This window comes from Colius striatus, chromosome 10, assembly GCF_028858725.1.
Source record: "Colius striatus isolate bColStr4 chromosome 10, bColStr4.1.hap1, whole genome shotgun sequence".
NCBI classification, from domain to species: Eukaryota; Metazoa; Chordata; class Aves; order Coliiformes; family Coliidae; genus Colius; species Colius striatus.
The window spans coordinates 7,011,582-7,030,253 of NC_084768.1; the positions used below are offsets into that span (position 1 = coordinate 7,011,582).

The following is an 18,672-nucleotide window of genomic DNA, read 5'->3' on the forward strand; positions in this document are numbered from 1 at the left end:
TTCCAAGTTCACTTGTAGCTGATAACCTTGAATACAAGAGAGATGATGCCTGAAGCAAAGCTGATAAAGTCACCAGAAGCCTGTGTGTTGGGGGAATGGGAGGAAAGCACCAAAGCATAGATACATATCTTCACATCCTTATTTCCTTTACAAACGGAAGAGGAAGGAAGTTCCCTGCTGGTTAGCCCAAGAGGATCCACTCTTACAGCCTGAGAGATTGCCAAGTGCAATTTCCAAGAGCTACAGACTTTTTAAAATACTGAGTTCAGTATTTCACAGGTAACAGAACATCAGAGTCTTTTCAATATATTGTACTACTGAACACCTCTTAACATTCACAGCTGACTATCACATCAGAGGTACACACACTCCACCCTGTTTTGTATCTCTACTCTGTTCTTCCCTCTTCTTCCAAATCTTTCCTATGTATCCCATCCTGTTGCCTATTTATGTCTAACTTACTTAATTCCAACAGTCAACATTTATCCTCCTGCCTGCTCCCTTTCTGCCCCTATAAAGATCCCACCCAGCAGGAGGCTTTTGGGCTTGCCACTCCTCAGGCTGGCTCCCTGCACCCCACAGGGGTGGAGGAAGGGGCAGCACTGCCCAGTGAGACCACCTCACACCATCCCATCCACACAACGAGCCACTGTGGGAACCTGTTGCAGGACTCCTTTTCTCAGCACAGGATGGCAAAAGGGCCATTTTGCCCCTCACTCCCTCTCTGCAGCTGGGAGGACACTGCCCTGCAGCCACACAGCTATTGACAGACAGGCAAAGATGTAATGATTCTTACAACAGCACCTATAGACTATTATGAAACTTGTCTCTAAAACAGATAGGAATCACCCAACAGCTACAGCAGTGCTCCTGTGCAGAGATGATTCAGAATTTTTATGCAACTTCTTTAATCAGAAGAGGCCTACTTGGTTGAAAATGAAACCACTGCAGGAAAAGGTTGGTTTTGATTAATTTCTAAACTTGAAAAAGTGTCCAAATTGTCAAGTGTGTTTCGCTTCAACATTTCTAAACACACAGAAAAGGGGAAAAAAAAGAAAATATCAAGTCTAAAGTCACTTTTCATTTAAAGATGGGTTAAATTCAACTAGCATCCAGCCATTTTAACACACTTTACATCACCAAGTTTTTGTTGGCAAAAAGGTACATTTTCACTTTTCTTACCAAATTGTTTGCTGTAGGTTGGACTATGTGAACACTCCGGTGTGGTTTCCCTTAGTAGAAGAACAATATTTGTTTTTTAAACCGATGAGGACCAGGAACAGCTTTGTTTGGAATTTCTTGCTATATAGGAATCCCCAAATAGTAGCCTTTGTAAAGCCATTACCTTTCATCACGCAACCTCAGGGAGAGTGTTACTGCTGATAGAAGAGCTGCATCCCTACTTGTAACTAATTGGTATAAAAAGTTGTCTAGTTTCAGAACTCTGACCAGGATTAGAATTTCACCACTGAAGATGGATAAATTAATTACATAGGATCGTGCTTCATTTTAGTTGCTAATTTTTTTGACTGAGCCAATCGTCTTCTTATGGCATATGTACATGTGCTGGGTGCTTTACCATTTGAGGACTCTGTTAAGATTATCAATTAGCAGTTTCATCATGAATTTCAAAGCATTTTCCAAAAATAGGTAACCCTTTTCACAGAAGAGTGAAAGGGGAGGGGAGTGACTCATCTGGGCGCGTGGACTTACATCAGATGCAGAACCAGAAACAGACTGAGCTCCTGTGGACTAACATGGATTAACCAAAGCTGATGGCAGGTGTCCCACCATTTTGCAAAGGAATATACTTTTCTGGTAGAACATGCATTTCAGATACAAAGTGTGTTTGCTTTCGTCATAGTGATACCAGCTATAATACTTCCCTTACTCTTTTGCTAAGCCCTTCCCTGAGCTGAAAGAAAATCAAGTTAATTGAGCATGTTTTTCTGTATCATTTGCCTTGCCATGATGTCACTGATACTTCAAATTTGGTTCCATGCCAAACAGAAACATTACAGCTGGATTGGGTCAGATTTTCCTAAGTACGCACCACCAGATTTGGGTCATACCTGTGGACATACCCTCTGCAGCCTTTAGACTCGATTTTGAACGTAGTTGAATGTGTCAGGGCCAAGAACTTCAAAATAAAAAGGGACTAAAAGCAGGCCATTTACTCTGGCCTCAGTTGTGAATACTCTGGTCTTTGATCTGGACCACTTTGCCTATCTTGTCTAGTTATAAGCTTCCTGCCCATCGAAGAAGACGAGGTGAGGCTACAGATCTAAGGGGCAGCTAATGGGAGCTACACAGGAGATGCTTGGATAGCACAGGATAGGAGCACTGTGGGGATGAAGAGTTTGAGATCCTCTGGCTCATTGCAACCACCTAACTAAACTCACTGAGTTCGCCCAGAGGCTTTAAAATGACCTCCAGGGGAAGATAATGTGGCCACTCTGTACAGTGGACCAGGCTATATGAGAAAGAGACCTGAATGATTTTGTCCCTTCCTGGGACACTGTGGATGGACTTGACCAACTAACTAATTTTCAAGAGTCTTGCAAAGCTGGAGTATGTTTGAAAGCAGCAATCTGTATATCTCCAGTAGTAAAAGATGAAAGAGTATGAGACATAGTCCAAGGATGCCTAAGCCAAGTGCTCCTACAGTAGTTTTGGGTTAATTTGGGACCACAAAGAAAGAAATAGATGTGTAAGGGCTGGATGTGGGCGCAGTCATCTTACAAACAAGCAAGACTGCAAATCCTGAGTTTCTTCTCCCAGGCATACTTATTAAAAATAAATCCTTCTATTAGGGACGAAGAGTACTGATGGGGTCACAGTAAGTGACCAGCTTGCTGATGAATCTCAGAAGGAAAGCCAGTAGTAAATGGGGCTGACTGAGCAAAGACAGTGTTAGTTCTTGATAAAAGTGTTTCTCAGTAGGTGGGTTATTTGGAGTGATGTTGTTGGAGAGGGCAGGCTTCTTTTTTCCAAATCCAGACCATCAGTGTGGAAGCCTTTTTTATGCACTGAATTGCATCAGCAAGGTACACACAGTGTGTGGCAGCAGACCAACAGCTTTTGCTGAACGTGCCTGCTTAGAGCCCCAGCCTGGCACTTGTTAAGATAGAGGGGTAAGGAAGTGCCAGCACCAGGTGCTGTGTGGAAACTTCAGCAGCCCAAGCGTGAGAGGAAATGGCAGCAGATGTTTAGGAAAGAGAAGGAAGATGACAACAGAGGTTTGGTAGATAAGGAGAGAGCAGCAGATAAGTCCAGATTGAGGAGGAGAAAGGCGTGCAGGGAAGAAGCTTTGATGCTAGAAATCTCTAACAGTAGGATTGATAGAGTACATTAGAGCATGTGGAGCCATAAGTGATGAGGAGAAGTCAGTGTTACAGCATGATCTGAATCACAGTCACAAAATGTGTTTTCAGTACAACTAGATGCAAGAACCCACCTGGGAGAAAAGAAAGCAAGCTCCTGTACTAGGATGTGAACCTGCCTCTGAACACAGTAATAGATACCAGAGTACAAGTCAGCACAAAAGCTGATTATATTTTTAGCACCTGCATCAACGTTATGCACTGCTTATTTCTGTACAGATGTTTCTTTAAGCACAGTTGTAATTATAAACAGGAGAACCACCACAAAATCAGCACAAGCGTCATAGGCCTGTAAAACCATTGCAGAGCCAAAGCGGTGCTGCTGATGGTGAAACGGTGTTGCGTGGGAGTTCACTATTTCCACATTAGTCTTTTTCAATCACAGTGGCCCATTTTCACACAGCTTGCTGAACTTCAGAAAGTTTGAACAAAGGTTATGGCTTGACATTTTAAGACAGAACAGCTTAGCCCTCTATCCTCTAGTGAGAGCTACAATAAAAAAAATCAATAATAGAAGAGAAACACTGACCCTTACTTCATCCCTTTCCAGGGTGGAAGCACGGAAAACACACTTTTTTTGACACAAATGCTTATTCTGAGGTCTTCATTACCACGATTTCCAGTAAAATAGCCACAGGCAAAAAAGCACTTAATCTGACTGTTACATTAGACTTCCTGAAACCACATGTAGGTGCAACTGGGAGTGCAAGCATAAAAAAACGGTCCTCTAACTTCTAATGGACCAACAGAATGATACTTCTATCAATATGTGAGGTTGTGATGAGGTCCTACATAAAGGGTAGTCATTCAATGTGTTAGGATGTGTTTTATTCTATAACTGGTGTGACTTCTGTCATGCCTCTAAGAATGAAAGAGATTGAGACAGGACAGAACAGCCTTGTTCACAACAGCATTATTCATGACTGCACTCAGAAATCACTTCTCCAGATTTAGGTTAGTTCAGAGATGCTTACATCTAGAAAGCAATATTCTCTCTGAAACAGTTCTGCAGGTCCCTAATTATGTGATTAGGTAATTTATTAGTGCTACACATCTTGTTGCTGCAGTACAGGGTAGAGAGAGCCCAACATCTTAGGTGTTATGGCAGTCACAGAAAAACAGATCTGTAGGTGTTTGCAGCACTTCTTAATCATAACTTTCCAGTTCCAACAGGACTAGTGCAATAATTCAACCCTAACACCTCAGATAGGCATCCTTCAGCTGGGTGATTTTCCTGCCAAAAGGTGTGCATCCTCCATCATAACATACTCAGAGACAAACTACTGTTTTCTGAAACGGCTCTCAGAGCTGAGGGTGCAGAGTGCACATTGCCCACAGTGGCCACACCATCGCTCTGTGACAGAAATCCAACCCAACCATTAACAGTCCACACCCAGAGTCAGGCCAGGCTCAGCATCACAACCATTACGAAGCCTCAATGGCTTGACACTGCTTGTGAGCTGCACGACTGCTTGATAAGCTTTTCACTGCACACATGAGAGAAGTGGTACCCTGTAAAGTTTCCTGTCCTTCACACACATCCATCAAACTTTGCAGCCAGTGAGACAGGGATCATATAGAAACCTACCTACTTTTTTTACCCAGTCTCAAGACCTCCCAAAGCTGGTCAGCCCAGCTCTGAATAAAGAGCATCCTGCAGTCCTACAGTCATAGCTCATAGCAGTGGGCATGCACAAGCTGCACTAAAAACACTAACATTTCCACACCACCTGACTCTGTATGTTCATTAATTGTGTTTGGCTGAGTTTTGGCTGGGAAGAAACCAAAAAAACCTTTTTGTAAGAAACTATTGTGTGGCAATAAGGCTCCTTTTACAGCAGGATTGCAACTTCCAAGCCCCAGCTCCCTCCCTCATGCACACATCCTTCCCCTGCACATTTCCAGTTCAAGAATCCTTGTCCTAGAGTTCCAAGCCTCCTCATTTCAACCTGCTTTTGCTCCCTATGCTCCAGAAGTGCTCCACCTTTGTTAGGTGGTTTGTCCCACCCTTCTCATCTGATACTTGGTGTTCTGAAGAAGATCTGGGAAGAAGAGGTGGACCCTGGAGGTAGCCTGCCTGCTCTCACCTCTGTCTCCTGAATGCAAGGAACCATCTTAAGGGAATTTAGCTGCAGGAGACTTTGAAAGTCTCTGCCACACCTGTATGAATTGTGGGTTCACAGCTTGCAGTAGTTCTTGCATGTAGGACAGAGGTAGAACTCTGGCATTAAGTCAAGATCCCAATGTCCTGGAGCAATGAAAGAGCAACAGAGGTACCAGACACCCATCACCAACAGAGCAGAAGTCAAAAGTCTGTGTGCCAGTGCCAAGTTAGTAGCTGAAGCCAGCTGCACAGTGACTGTCTGGTACATAGCTTTTAAAGACTCGATGCTTTGGTCTAGGAAGGGACTGCAGCAAGGCCAGTGGTGTCAATCAGGCATGCAAGTGTGTGACACAGAGGTAACTAGCAGGATCATTACGGAAAGCTCATAACTCCCTGGTCTAACCAGGTGTAGGTCCCGTTTCCCTATCACACACCTTAAGATTGAAGGAACAGAATGCCCAGCTCAGAACAGCAGCTTGAGAGGAATGAGCTCTTGCAGGTACTTTTAGCTACTTGGGACAAAGCAGTTCTGCAGGGACTCTCCAAACAGGAGTGCAGAGAGAAGGGAAGGCATCCCAACCAACGTGCCACGAGAGGGAACTGCAGCTTCATAAAGAGGAGGGCACAGGGCCAGTGACATTTCCTCAAGGCCTCCTTCTCAGAGACTGCTGAACCACAGTAACTGCCTGTAACCCAAGCAAACAGCAGCATACAAGTGCAAGCACTGACATAAGAGAGTTCAATCCACTTTGTTAGCCTGACAATTATAGGCAAATGAGAATGAGGATTTTCACACCAACTCTTAGGCAGCTTTTAAACATGCAATATTTTCTGTACTCATAACATACAACAATCACCAGGAATAACTTCTCCTAGCACGTAACAACTGCCAAGTCAACAGCAAGGAAAACCAAAAAAACCAGCACTGAACAATTCTGCCTTTTAAATGCAACAAAGAGATCCAAAAAAGGCATTTGGAGTAAATACCTGCTGCAAAAGATGTGAGGACTCTAAAATGGCTGTGTGCATTCTGCTAGTGGGACCAACTCCCACTCCAAAGCACAGAGCATTTAGGCAGTGTGTATTCCCACTGCAAAGAGACTCCTCTCACACAGTAACTTCCCCTCAGTGCCGAGGCTGGTTTCTCACCAGGAATGGGTTAATCCTTCACCCTGGTTTCTGAGGATTAATTGGTTTATAATAGCATTGGCTATGACACTTCCAGTTTAAAGCTATGAACTTCAGGCTGACCACAACGTGGTGTGCAGCTACTGAGTGCAAGACTTTTTCTGCAGGAAGGTTTAAGAGTAGCCCTTATGTTACTTCCCAGCTGTGAGGAAGGGCAGAGTGAAAAACAGATGCTGCCATAAGCACAAACTCAAAATGTGCTGTGCCACGCAGAATTGCAGCAGAAGTACTGGAGATAAGAGCAACGCCTACTGACCTGGCTTTTCTAATAGTCAGCAGTGACCAGGAAACACCCACTTTCCCCCAGTAGCCCACTGCTGGGTCTGGACTGCAGAAACCCCCCACCAGCACCAGTGGGACTCTCGCTATATCAATTGGATGAAGGTCACATCATTGGCTGGGTTACAGAGCTACGAACAGGTTCAGTTTCAGTTTAGAGCACAGATCATTCCAATTTATCCTAAATGTGACACATTAGGCATCCTGCAGTCAGGTTCATGCTCTTTGATTTCAAGTTAGAGTAGGATAAATCTGTCACGTGTGAGTCAGCTCCTAAAATGCTTTGGGGGCAGTAGGACTTTGCCTACTTTCTGAACAATCTAAGTACCCAAAAAGAAACTGAAGGTTTTACCCAAGCGAGTCTCAACTGACCCAAAGGCAAGTCAGATTTGAATACTACTTCTGGGATTGATTCAGCTCTGAATTAGGCTGACTTCCACAACTCAACTGCAAGTACAATGTCAGGAGGAAACCTACTGCAGTGACACCAGGAACCTGCAAGTCACAAAACAGTCTGGTGCAAAAATCTGGAACAGAAGCACAACCAGCATGGCAGAAGGCACTGATTTATTCCCTGCCCTTGCTCCAGCGAGGAGCCCTCTGCTGCAAACACCTCCACCATGTCTGGCTGCCCCCAGGGAGTGCCCAGCTGGTCAGAGAAGGTGCCCAAGCAGTGCCAGTCCTCCAGCAGCAGGGAGTCAGGCCCTGGCTGCACAAGCACACAGGGGTAAGTCATGGAGGGGACCATCTGACACCATCTCTAGCACCAGCAGTGTGGGACCAGCAGTGTGAGAGACGCCTTATTGCAAAGCTCTGTGTCCCTTTACTCGTCTGTTACATCCAAGACCAGTTCTCAGTGAGGGCACTATTCTCTTTAGTCAGAACTTCATGACATCTTTGTAATACCTTGGGCAAATATTGACTCAGATTCAACAAGACTGAAAATATTTGGTTTGCACCAGATGTGGTGCGTAAATACCTTGAAAACATTAGCTAAAGGAGTGATTTGGGAAAATAAAAGTTCTAGGTGGATATGTTTACTTTGCAGGTTTGTTCACATTGTGCTCAGATCCCAGAAGTGTGCATGAAGCTTTTAACCACAGGAAGAAAGTCAGCTCTGAAGTGCCTCAATGCTGAGTAAAACTGCATGTGCACACGTGCATTCCTGCATCTGCAGCTCACCCACATGTCAGTCAAAGGGCTGAGGATCACCAGTGAGTTCTCTAACAAGTCCATACATTCCTGCTCTGAAGAGACCCAAAAAGGTCTGTCGGGTGAAGAAGAAACTACTGAACTTAGTGCTTTAGGACGTATCCTCCAAAGTACTTGGTATCAAATGCTGGGCCTGCTTTTTGAAGGAACTTGAGCTCTGTTTCCATGATTCCCAGCTGACAGCAGCTTTTGGAAGTGCTGACACTGCTCTGAGGGAAGGGAAGGTAACCATCCTCTCCTTTCCCATTTCTGTTGTCACAGATAATTAGAGTTTTACTACAGAGAAGAAAGCAGAGAAGCAGAAGGTTGAGAGCCACAGAGAGGTAGCTTGAGTGGTTTAAGTTGCTCCAGTTTTCAATGCTTAGATCCCTCCCTACCAGAAGTGTCAATTCCCCATGTGTGTCTACTGTCACTTGCTAAAAAAATCACTAGCCAGGTGTGGCTTTGGCAGTTGCAGAGCTTGTGTTATGGAACTGGGAAAGGGAAAGCAAGCAACACAGGACATAGAACAAAAGCACTTCATCACCATTCAGTAACCTATGGATATTTCTTCTGTCTAATAGTTTCATTTTGGGAATCAATGGGCATTCATTTTGGGGACCTTTTAGAAGGAACAGGAGCACAAAAAGAGGTTCTTTTCCATATTTACCAAATAAGCATAGGAGAAAAGAAAAACCATAGAATTGTGTTCAGTATATTAATAGGAAGAATCCCAGTGAAATATTTGTTTCCTGGTCAGCTTCAGGCCCAAGTCAATAGGCAGGAGTTTGCACAGAACAGAATTATTCTTTGGGACTGTTGGGCTGTAAATTCATAGCAATACTCATTAACCAGCTGTCTTAAAATAATTGTCTTTGAGTCTGAAACACATCCCAGGCAGCACGTCAAAAGTACAAGAGTAACAGTTTACTGAGTCTTTTTCCACAAGTGAATCTCTTCATCAGATATAGAACAACACCTGACACCTGGGGCTCTCATGCCCTCTGAACAGTCAACAGATATTGCCCAGAGCAACAAAAACAAGCAAGCCACACGCTGATCCACACATACACTCATCTCTAATGGACTGCATTCCAACCCTACTGGAAGTTCAGGGGTGTTGGAGCTTTCCTAGTCATGAAGGACCAACGCAGCAGACAACCCATCGCTCCAGACAGGCTCGCTGTGAATCTCTGCAGCAAACTAACCCTGAAAACTTTACTCAGACATTAAGCTGGCACTGAAACCAATCTACTAACACTTGGGAGCCACAGGAACATCACATCCCCCAAAGGGGAGGTGCAAATTGGTTTCAGCACAATAATCAGTTCAACCAGCACTAGAAAAGAGATTGAAATCTTGGCCATATGTTACCTTGAAAATATTCCCTTGTGACACAAGTTCACTACCAGCAGTCAAGACACTTCACAGTGATATATAATGGGTACAGGAACTGAGGCTATTTTAGAGGAGTCCCCTGAAAGACACTTTGCTGTACTCATGGTAAGGTAGTTTAGCTCAGACCACAGTGTTGCAGTGGCACATAGAGCTCCCTAACGTAGCTGTAAATCCAGAAAGGATGCTTTGAGGTTCCCCTCCTGCCATTACAGTCAATGTATCTCATACCTGGAGGTTTCTGAACCATCATCCACACCAGCATTGCCAGGCACACCCCCCTCCCCAGCTAATTATTGATGGTCCGGCATGCTCTTAGCTCTTTGTATCCAAGTAAGTTCAGCCTAGGTTTCCCTTCCTCAGGGTCACAGCAGTTATTTGATTACTACATCTCCCAAGTCATACTCCAGTCATTTCCCTCCTTCAAGGTGTACAATACATTCCCATGGAGGAATCAAGTTGCTCCAGCAATACCTCACCAGTCCTTAGCCTGACCTTTCTGGCTACAGCTTCCCAGAGCCTGGACATGCCAGAGGCACTTGCTACACACATATTTTCTTCACAAGTATTGTGGTGGCGTTTCCTCCACCTCTTTGTCAACCACTGTTACAACATACAACTGAGCCCCACCGTTAGCGAGATGTGCAATTACCCTGTGTGAAACTTCTCTTTCAAGTCTGTAGGACTGCAAATGCACAAGGGGCATTTAGCTTGGTTTTGTCATACATAACTGAATTTCAGTCCTCAGGACATCATGTAAAGCTGTTAAACCATCTTCTCAGTCATGTGAAGACGACTTTGTATGGAGCCAACGATAAAAAAGATCTTTAAAAAGCCTTTTTACTGCCAGATGAGGAATTAGGCCCATTTCACCCTTGTTTAAGTTGACAAAATACTTTGCTGTGCTGTGAAGAACATGAAACCTCCCAGAAGCATGGTTGGGACAGCTGCAGTGTCAATGCAATCAGAGACTATGCCATGACCCCTGGCTACTGTGGACTCTGCTGAAGGTACTTTCACTCCTTTAGCCCACATATCTGGTACCAGTCACCACCTTTTATTTACAATAAATGTAAGACCACCCCTTTAGAGTAAAAGAGTGAAATATTATAGAACCCAAAACACAGGCCAGATGTGTGGTAAGCAGGCACAGGGCTGTGCAGTCACAGGCTGGTCTCTGCCATGCATTGCCTGGCTGAGAGCTCACATGCAGTAGTCAGCTCTGAGCAAGGACACCTGCAACCAGCTCTCACATAGACGTGACCCTCCTCTCACAGTGTGAGGAGTCGGGGAAAATGCACAGCACTAAATCACCCCACAGCAGCAGGAGATAACAGGCACAGCCCACCTGGGACACAAATAAGAAGGTTTTTGGGTGGCAAGCAAGACTTGGAATTCATTGGCTTCTACAGCATCCAGGAAAAGTGCAAGGACACAAGGAGGGGTTTGGTGTTGGAGTTTTAGCTTGTATGCCTCACTGCAAAACAAAGCCCACCAGACCTGCAGCAAGGCCACTGTGGTCAAGAGGTAGTGGTACAACCATTGGAAACTTGATTGACTCACCAATACCAAAGCCCTCAGGGAGCTTCAGTGATTATCAGATGAACGCCCACCTTTTAGGTAAACAGGAGAGGAGAGAGATCAGACAGAGAGAAATAACATTTACCTAGGAGACAATCACTGTTACTCATGCAACACATTCCTGCTGTTTAATTGTAGCATCTCCCCCAGTTTGGATAATCAGTGGCAGAACCCAGGGCAGCTGCTGCAAGTTGTCCTTTCCCATTACTTTTTACTGTATGGGATCCTTCGGATCCAATATCTTCTGGGTTGATAACTATGTCTACTTATGGCTGAATTTTGTAGAGCTCCTTGGCTCTCTGGCCACTGCTGAGATCTAAAACACCAGCAAAAAGAATGAAGTCCTAAACTTTGCCAGAGCATCAGTACAAAGGCTGTGGCAGCCTTCTCCATCATGTAGAGGCCTACAGAAAAAAATAATTGCTCAAACATGAGATTTCAGCAACTAAACGAACATCCAAATGGCAAGTGGAGGGAGCCATAGTTAAAACCAAACCACAGCAGTCTCAAAAGAGAGAAGTGACAGACAAACATCTCCCCCCCAAAATTATTTAGTGCCAAGCAGTTCAAGGCACTTCATATTTAAGCAGGAATGTGCCCTTCCATGATCCCGTGACTGGCTGGAATCCCACCGTGAGTGACATGAAAAGTTTTAGACAGAGGTATTTAGAATTTAGGGAAGAGAGGGAAAAGCTCACTGTACTTGCATAAAACCCCTTCCTCCCATAAATGCAACCGTTCTTTTCCATCCCTGGCAAGGCTCTGTGACACAATTTTGGCTGGGGAAACCTGGATGGAAGCACCTGCTGAACCCCCCCTTGCCTGGGATGAAGGGAGAAGTGGCAAACAGCCTCGCCTCCTCAACTGGCCACAGAAATCAGTCCAGAGATTAACAAATCCCTATAGCAGTGGGCCCTGCCAGAGCCAGGCCTGGCTTGACAAGCAGGCAGGGAGGGAGCGAGGCTCCCCAGCTCCTGCGACAGCGGAACTCACGAGCAAAACAGTTCAGGCATGGTGGAAATATCACACAGGAAAGACACTCTTCTCAATTGCCATTAATGTTAATTTAAGCTACTGAAAAGAAAAATAATTCCAAAACCACTGACAGCAGATAGAGTGTGCAGCAGAGTTCAGCAAAGGTCAGGTGCCTGCAGAGCAGAGCCTGGCACAAGCACACAGGAAGCCCTTTGCTCTCAGAGCTCAAGGCATCAGCACCCTGACTCACACCCGCTATTACTCACTGTGAGCAAGACCATCCTGGTCCAGCAGGTCCAAGCTACCCGACCGACAGGTATAAAGGATGTCTACACTCAGAATCATCATTCCTGCAGCAGCTCTAAGGGTTGGAATAGCTGTATAAAGAGGATCAAGACCTTCCTTTCACCTCTTTCCTCTTCGGGAGCTGTTCCTGCCCTCCTCCCTGCCTATCCACGCTGCTGTGTTTCAGAGAGGCAAAAGGCAACAGGAAGGGCAGAGATGACAGTCCGTGAAACTGGGAGTTTAGTAGGTTTGACAGGTAACATAATATCTCTTGGCTTAAATCAGAGTAAATGAGTTGCTAGAAGCAGCCACTGCAAGCACTTCAGACCAAATAAACATCTAATTTTTATGGCCAACCACTGAATGAGAAACAATTAATTGGCTTGTTGTGGCTGCTCACTGCAATACTTAAACTTCCCCATACCAAACAGTGAAAGCATCTATTTCACCTCTTTTTTTGACAGATGAGTGTATTCTTTTGAACTCTGAGTTCAGCTTCCTGTTCAGCTTCTTGCACTGATACCTCTTTTTCCCCTTTAAACTCACATGCTGAGTCTGTCATTGAGTTTTGGGAATATATTATTCATAGGAAAAAAGAAGAAAGCGTAAAACATAAGTAGTGCATCATACTGACCTGTCTGTCACCTCAGGGGATTACAATTCCCCTTTAATAAGCCAGTTGGCTACATCACAGGAACTAAATCAGTAGAGTACATGGGCCATTTTAACAGCCTGCTGTGCTGCACTCCTGGCAATGCCCTTGGCTGACCAACTCCATTGTGCTCCTCCAGTAGCTGAGGTGCCTTCTGGGCTGCTTGAGGAGTTCAGCATTGCCACAGATTCTGCTGCCAGTGCCTTGGCAAGCTGGGGGTGGATGTCCCCCATGCACAGTAGCATCCAGCTACTGGCTGGGAGATCACACACTTGTCAGAAAGTTGGCTGGATGGTATAGAATAAAGGAAATAATTTAGCTAGCTATCATGTTATTCCCTTTCTAGGTTTGTCTTGTTCAGTATTTTGTCATGTCATCTCTGCTTAAAAAAACCCCACAAAATCCAGATGAGAAGCAGCATGCTGGAACAGGCACACAAAAGTGATCTGCCTTCATCTGATTTGAAAGGTTTATCATGTGCTCCAGGTCAGTCCATAGGCAACATTATTCTAACAAGGTGTGCTGAGCATTTTTATAATGTATGACACGTGTTCTTCCAGATTTAAGTGTCCCCTCTATTTATAGTCCATGTGTTGTGTTTATTACAAACTCATCTGATAATGAGTCAGCAAATTGTCAGAGACATGTGTTGGGTCTTTTTTCTTCTACCAGTAGGGAAGTCAAAGACACAACTAGAGACCCATAAACAATGCATATTCAGACTTGTCTGCAGCTTTCGATGTGCAAATATCTTTTCAAATCTGGTCCCATTACTTTACATGCCTTAGTGCCTTATAAAGCATTACAGACATTTACATGGCTTAAATTTCTTTAGAATGCTTCATTACTCAAAGGAAACAGTATTGGAAACTACGACTATCCTATTGGCAATTAGAGGAAAAAATACCATTCACAATGAGGTTCAGCAAGGACAAGTGCAGAGTCCTGCACCTGGGCAGGAACAACCCCCTGCACCAGCACAGGCTGGGAGTTAAACTGCTGAAGAGCAGCTGTGCAGAGAGACCTGGGAGTCCTGACTGATAATAAACTAACCATGAGCCAGCAATGTGCCCTTGTGACGAAGAAGGCCAGTGGCAGCCTGGGATGCATCAAGAAGAGTGTGGCCAGCAGGTCAAGGGAGGTTCTGCTCCTGCTCTACTCTGCCCTGGTGAGGCCTCATCTGGAGTCCTGTGTCCAGTTTTGGGCTCCTCAGCTCAAGAAGGACAGAGAACTGTTGGAGAGAGGCCAGCACAGGGCCCCCAAGATGATCAGGGGACTGGAACATCTTTCAAACGAGGAAAGGCTGCGGGAACTGGGGCTGTTTAGTCTGGAGGAGACTGAGGGGGGAATCACATTAATATTTACAAATATCTAAATGGTGGGTGTCAGGAGGTTGGGACATTCCTTTTTTCTATTATATCTAGCAACAGGACAAGGGGTGATGAGATGAAGCTGGAACAGAAAAAGTTCCACTTAAACATAAGAAAAAACTCTATCAGTGTGAGGTTTGGGAGTCCTGGCACAGGCTGCCCAGAGGGGTTGTGGAGTCTCCTTCCTTGGAGGTCTTCAAGACCCACCTGGACATGTTCCTGTGTGACCTCATATAGGTGAACCTGCTTTTGCAGGAGGGTTGGACTAGATAATCTCTAAAGGTCCCTTCCAACCCCTACCATTCTATGATGCCATGATTTTCAGAAGCAACCTCCACTGCAGGTGGAAACAGACAAAGAGGTTGTGGCTTGGCAATGGAGTCAGGTCTAGGAATCAGCAGAGAAAATCTCTAGAAGTTTAACTCTGAGCAGGCAGTGCTTTTCTAAATCAGACTTCCCTCAAAGGGCTGTATCTCACTATTAAGTTTAAAGTAAGACCCAAACCATAAAGGTAAAATGTGTAAAATTCATCTCCAGCATAACCTCAGTTCACATCACAACTGATCTGTTTGGGTTTTCTGGTTTTAGGAAGAAAGATGCAGAGACTTGAGGAGCTCTCCTTTGTCAACATGCAACAGGAGCACAGCTTGCAAATACAGTTGTACGAGTCTCGCAATCTTTCACCCAGGGCTTATTCTAGAAACCTCTTCCTCTCTCTCCCTCCCGCCTCAACTGCAACAAAAGTTTTGTTTGAGGAAGGAGCCAGACCCAGAAGAGCTGCTCTCTCCCTCATGTTGCAATATCCAATCTGAGTGTTGGAAACTGACTGTATAGAAAACACAGATGACGTTTGCATATTTTAAACATAAGCATAAGGATGGAACCTAATAAGTTGCTTTGTTTCTGCCTCATGGATTAATTCAGCTTGCTAACTGATTTGGATAAAGCATTTTGATTCCAACTGACAAATTTGTTTTCTGGTCAGGCAAAACAGCTTCTGGAGGCAAAGTAACAAGTTTACCAGCTTGCCAGGAGATGTACTTTCATAATATCTGTAAGGAATAGATTATTGTCTTTTTTTAACCCACTTGTTCCACCCGTGTCTTTTAAATCAATCAGATAAATTCACCTTGTTTTTCAATGCCCTGAATCCTGATAGCTCTGCACACTTGATAGGTAATTTAATCATCATTGGTGTGGATGAACACAAGCTCAAATTAGCTTCTGAAAGGCTTAGTTGTCCTGTAGATAGTTCTGCCTTTCCACTTTTATGCAGGAACTGAGCTTCACCAACTGGTTAGCTAGAGGTGTCATTAAAAATTTACAGAAAGAGACAAAGGTGTGCTCCAATGTCTCTCCTTACCCTTTCTACTGTTACTCTGGCAGACAAAAGGTATGGAACCTGCTTCATGAATAATGAGTCATGTAATATGCATAATGCATTTTTAATGGCACACAGTAATAACACTGAGAGAGGTATTTCCAATCTTCAGACTTGCACTGCAGCCTCTCAGTAGCCTGTTCTGATTCTCCCCAGATAGATCTTTTCCTCCTCTTCATTTCAAATTCTCCACCTTAAAGCCATAACCTTTTCCCAGAGGTACCCCCATTTCACCCAAATCAGGGGCTGAGCTTGTGCCCAATGCAAGGGGCCATGGCAAAGGGGCTTGGGCCTGGGCAACAGCCCAACACTGGTGTCCTGAGGTATATCACTAAGCTGTAAGATGCTCCAGGAAAAGACACATTGACACCAATTAAAATACCTGCCAAGTTTCTCCCCTTGCAGGGTGGTCTTGCCACCCGGGCTGTGGTGGTGCTGCAGTGCCCACCCTGGCAGCAGCTGCCTACCATAGCTGCCCATCCCCAGCCAGCACATCAGCACCAGCCTCACACTGCACTAGTCCTCTTTGGAAATGAGACACTTGAGGGACAGGAACATGCGGCAACTGTGGCTTCAGATAAATGCCAGTACCTGGGTCCACCTGGGGCCTCCTAGAGTAAGGTCTACGTGCTAGGAGAGAGGCTGTGCCTGGCAGGAAAAGGCCCTCTCAAAGGCAGAGAGGCCAGGGCCAGCAGCTGCACCATGGCACTCTGCTCAGTACCACCAACCAGCCCTTGCTCCATCTACAGCAGCTTCCCTGGGAAATAAATATTGAGCATCACCCCAAGGCCAGCCCCAAGCCTACCTTTGCCACCTTCTGAGCTGCTCCACCGAGCCTCCTCCTGGTCTGAGTAGGGCCCAGGGCATCACCAGGCATTTCCCATTACCACTTAGTCTCCTACACTGATCTTCTGCATTAATAAACCCAGCATAATGAGCCTAATGTGGTCTTCAGAGCACCTGGCACCCCCTATTAGTGCCTATGCTGCAGCCTCTCACATTGACCCCTTAAACTGTGTGCCACGTTTCCATTTAATAAAAGCCCCATCTGTGAAGCCCTGGTGTGGGCATCTGTGTGTGGAAGAGCTGACCCCTGTCCTAGTGGCATGTGCTGGGTTAGCCCTGCTCAGATACACTTCAGCCACAGCCTGCAAGGGCAACCCTGTGAGCAAGGGGCTGTGACTGCAGTTCTAAGGTGTCAGGATGCAGAAGCAGGGAGAGGCTGAGGCAGCACCATGGCAGGGGGAGTGCCCCAAGGGCTACCCCAGCCCAGCGTGGCAGAGGGAGTCTCTGCTCACCGGCCTTATCCAGAGTAAAAGCACAAAGCTGGAAACAAGAGTACATATCTGTGTGGACACAAAGTTATGTGAACATGTAAAAGTCCAGACTGACGTACTGTGCTCTGCTGGGAAAAGGACAAGGGAACCCTCTGTCATCCTCCTGCTTCTCTTTTGTATAGGCTGCGACTGCCAGATGGAGCAAGCCCTGCTGACAAGGCAGGCAGGCAAAAAGGCAATTCTGTGAGTCCCAACAGGATTAAGTATAAATGACACACCTGCTGCTCAGGTGTCCCTGCAAACTCCCAGGTACCGACATTTAATCTGTCAGGAAGGCATTCAGGTTCCTCCTGGGCTAAGCAGGGACTTCTGGCAGCTGACATTTCCAAAGCAAATCCTTAAAATTGCTGTTTCCCCTGCAAACCTTTTTTTGGGATAGCCCTTAAGTGCAGTATGCCCCAGCCTTCAGTGTGAAGCATTTACCTGAAATCAGTAGGAGCTGGACCAATAAATATGGCAGTGGTGCTCCTTAATCACCAGAGCCCTTGTACAAGTTGTGCTGTGCCTGCATTCCCTCCCCAAAGGCCGTATCCCTGACCCCCACTGTGGTGTGTCGTGGTAACAGCTGACACTCACAACTGTGTTACAGATTAAACAAAATCACTCTAGATCATCCTCAATAGTTTATTAACTTAAAACACTGTTCCAATAAATATGTACCACTAAACATGAAACACTCCATAAGATCTAAATAAGAACATTTACAAACTTATCAGTGAAGTAAACCCAGCATTTTTCAAATTGAGGTGCACTCAGGGTCATTTAAGGCAAATTCAGTCAATTATACTTCTGTAATGATTCCTGCCCACCTCAGCTGGCTTTACATTTAGAAATGTATAAACCAAAAACAAATATACAAATGATGCTATTGAGTAGCTATTTTCCAGTCATCAGAAAAAGCCCAGAGTGCAGAAGCCAGCAATGGTTCTGGACAGAAAGTCTGTGCCTCCCCAGTGCTCCTTCCCTCTTCAGCCTGGATCACTTGTTTCCAGCTGTAAGGCAAACTCTGTGCTTTCCCACTTGTCTTTCACAAGCTTCCTTCTCCCCAGTGGATGCACCTCCATGCCTCAGACAAACACAGCCAGGCCTTGCACAGAGAGAAAGATGGCTCTGGGAGGATAAAAAGAGGCTCCCTATAACTGTTAATGCAGCTCCTGATTTGCACCAGAACAAGTGAGAGCAGAATCGAGCTCAAGCTGGTACCTTTGCTTAAAAATCAGATGTCAAACTGCACAGTTTGGTCCTGATCCTCCAGGTTTTCCCAACACGAAATCAAGAGTGAAGCCATTCAGCACTGAAATGCCACCAAGGCAAGCACTCCCTACAACATGTGCTGGTGGCTCTCTGTCATTGCCATGTAAACACTGTTACACCCCTGTTTCACTGCAAAGTGATTCAAGTTACTGAAAACTTCGGGGAGTTCAATCTTGGCCGTGAGAGAAACATTTCCCAGCTTACAGATACTTGGTAGCTTATCTGTGTTTGGAGTATCAGGCTTCATATCTAAAAGGCTTATTTTCCAGTGTTATTTCAGAAACAGAGAGGAGAAGA

At 45.2% G+C, this 18,672-nt stretch overlaps 1 protein-coding gene across 2 annotated transcripts in view; it reads left to right on the top strand.

Annotated features, from left to right (window-relative positions):
• The window catches only part of RPAP2 (RNA polymerase II associated protein 2), a 54,233-nt gene extending 46,203 nt beyond the window's left edge, over positions 1 to 8,030 (top strand). The window contains exons 15-16 of one of the 2 annotated variants that reach the window (XR_009819363.1): positions 8 to 279; positions 8,003 to 8,030. The gene's annotated coding sequence lies outside the window, so the exon portion shown is untranslated. Of the gene's footprint in view, positions 1 to 7; positions 2,039 to 8,002 lie in introns of those variants that run through there. The other variant, XR_009819361.1, reaches the window with a different exon arrangement.
• The last annotated feature ends 10,642 nt before the right edge of the window (positions 8,031 to 18,672 follow it).